The sequence below is a fragment of the Microcebus murinus genome, chromosome 1 (genome assembly GCF_040939455.1).
Source record: "Microcebus murinus isolate Inina chromosome 1, M.murinus_Inina_mat1.0, whole genome shotgun sequence".
Classification (NCBI taxonomy): domain Eukaryota; kingdom Metazoa; phylum Chordata; class Mammalia; order Primates; family Cheirogaleidae; genus Microcebus; species Microcebus murinus.
The window spans coordinates 121,240,335-121,243,112 of record NC_134104.1 but is presented as its reverse complement, the minus strand read 5'-3'; the positions used below and the strand labels follow the sequence as shown (position 1 = coordinate 121,243,112).

Genomic DNA, 2,778 nt, shown 5'->3' with positions numbered 1-2,778 from the left:
AAATTTTCAATTATTTTAATGAATTTCATAAACACTCATTCTCTCCTCTTTTCAAAAATAACATTATCTTCTATTTGTATGCAAAATATTTTCTCTTCCAGTGTTTTTTTTTTTTTTTTTTTAATTTTCCTCCCCCTGGGCTTTCTGTTTTCTCCAGGTTCCTTTTTTCTTCTTCCTTCAGTTTGTGTCTGTTCAATCTGGTCTCAGATTTTACCACTCTGGCGGGCGTTGGCTGGTGGCTTTTATTGGCTGCTTATGGTTTGGTGACTGGGGGACTTTTCTGTAGGGAGGTCAGGCAGGGACTTGGTGTTTTCTAGGGGGAACTCAAATTACAGAGTGTTTTTTCTTGGGGAAATTTTCCAGAGAATACTTCTCCAGTCTTCTGCCTAGACATAAACCTGGCATGCCAAACTTGCGCATGCACCAGCATCACCCAGAGGGTCTGTTAAGCACAGTTCCTTTAACCCCAGAGTTTCTGATTCAGTAGGTCTGGGTGGGCTTGTGAATTTGCATGACAAGTTCCCAGGTTATGCCAATACTGCTGGTCTGGAGACCACAGTTTGTGAACTACTGTGTTCGAGGGGGTGGAAAAGAGCGAGACCCCAGGGGAAAATCATTTGGGGATGATGTCTGTTTTAAATGTAAAATTTATTCTATTAAAAATTGTTATTATGGAAGATGCGAACATACATAAAAGTAGAGAGGCATGCAATGGGCTCTTATGCGCCTATCACTCAGCTTCAACATATGCTAATTCATGTCCCATCTTGTCAACTGATGCTTTTTGAATGTGCTCCCTCCCTCTGCCCACAGCCAACAGCACAGGCTCTGGCCCTACCTCAGGCCTGCTCCCAGGGATCAGAAAGAGGCTACATTACTGGGGTCCAGGTGCATGCTGCAATGACCAAGTCAGGCTGATTCTGAAGAAAGTGAAACATGGACGTGTCTCAATACTTCTCTGTCACCCTCAAGCGCTATCTATGCCTAGCATATGTGGGCAGCAGAGACAGTATTTAGCTCTCCCTGTCCAACTGCTCAGCTAGATGGCTAAGGCCTCAGGTGGCTGTAATCACCACAGTCTTCAGCTCTGAAGACTAGCTCTCCTCCAAAGAAGCCAATGCCCTGGCCAGTCATTCATTCCGTCAACTACAGGACACTGTGCCCAGTTCTGTGTTGAGTAGTGGGGAGACCAAAATGATAAGACCCACCTCAATGGGGGAGACAGGCCAGTAAACTGGTGACCATAAGACAACAGGCTAAGTGCCCAGGTAAAGCACGCGCAGTAAATGCCATGGGAGCACAGAGGAGGATGCCCCAAACCCAGCTGGGGAGGCAGGGCATCTGCCTTCCTTCCTGACTTGCTGGTGCTGGGGCAAGTCTTCACGGCTGAGGAGGACAAGCCCTCTAACCCCTTGTTGACGGGCTTTCTGTCTCTTGCTGTTAGAGTCATACCAGCTCCTCTGAGCTCATAGTTCCTGTAATCTGTGTGGAATTACAGATTGTAATTGTACGGACACCTCCTCGTCCAATCGTCAGGACAGCAATGTCTGTCTCCCCTCTATACAGAGCTGCATCCAGCTGCAACCCTCTCTCTTTTTTTAAATCTTTCAGCTATTTAATTAGGTTCTTTGCAAAAATTTAGAATACCAATCAGTGAGGATAAATTCCATTTATCAGGGCAAACAGAGATCGCAGATAGTCCTGGAGCTGAGGAATGGCCTTGATTTTTAGTAAAATTTGGGACTCCACAGCTTTCTAGTCCACTTTGCACTGTTCTGTAATCTCATATCTCTCCTTTTCTCTGTCGAAGATCTCACCTCCTGGGGTCTGGGCTTCTGCAGCTTCTTCTCCTTGAAGGAAGCATCAGTGAGATGCTTAGGCATTTTCACGTTGCTGATATCAATTTTTGTGGAGGTGGCAATGACAAATTTCTGGTGTGTCTTTCGCAAAGGGACTCGATTGAGGGATAGAGGTCCAGTCACAAGTAACAAGCCACTGCCCAGTTGCTTCAGGAAAACCACCCGCTTGCCTCTGTGGCATCTAGTGAGGATGATGAGGATGGTCCCGGGAGTGATGCTAGCTCGCAGTCTTCTCACGTGTTGGCTAAAGGGTTTTTGCTGTGTTTCAACAGCTTTCAAAGTACATCTTCGGTTGGATAGTATCCAGACATTTTGCGAAGTTTAACCACCCGAGTGCCACCATTCTCATCACCACCAACTGGTTTTGTAACAGTGGCAAGGACCTTCTCCTTCTTTTTCTTTTCAACCTTGGATTTAGCCACTGAGTATTTCCTCTTGTATGTGGCCTTCCTAGAGTGCATGGCAGATCGGGGATATCTGCCGATTCCTCTGACGAGAACAGGATTTCGGCTGCAGTGTGGCTTCCCCTTCTTAACCTTTTTGGCCTGGAGGTTAGCCTTTTCCACTTTGTCACCGGCATCAGCCTTCTTGGCTTCATGTTTCTTCTCTTTAATATCTGGCTTCTTCTCAACTTTTTCACCCGCCATCTTGCAAGATGGGAAAGGTGCAACCCTCTCTTGTATGAGCCTACATGAAGGAGGGGTGCTTGGGTAGCACTGTTTGGGCCGGCAAGGGGCTGCAGGTCAGCTGCTCCAGGATTAAGCAACAATGCAGCTCCTTATCCTGAATTTCCTCACTTATTACTCAACATTGCCTTGTAATGAATTGTACTCCTCTTGGTTTCTGTCTACAGTCTGGGGGTTTCAAGGATAGCCTGTGTTGTGTATGGGAGACATGGAGAAGTGCCTACACATTTGCA

The 2,778-nt window shown here is 46.4% G+C and overlaps 1 pseudogene; it reads right to left on the bottom strand.

Moving 5' to 3' along the window:
- Positions 1-1,638: 1,638 nt before the first annotated feature.
- Positions 1,639-2,515, bottom strand: LOC105884050 (large ribosomal subunit protein eL6 pseudogene; annotated as a pseudogene).
- Between the last annotated feature and the right edge of the window lie 263 nt (positions 2,516-2,778).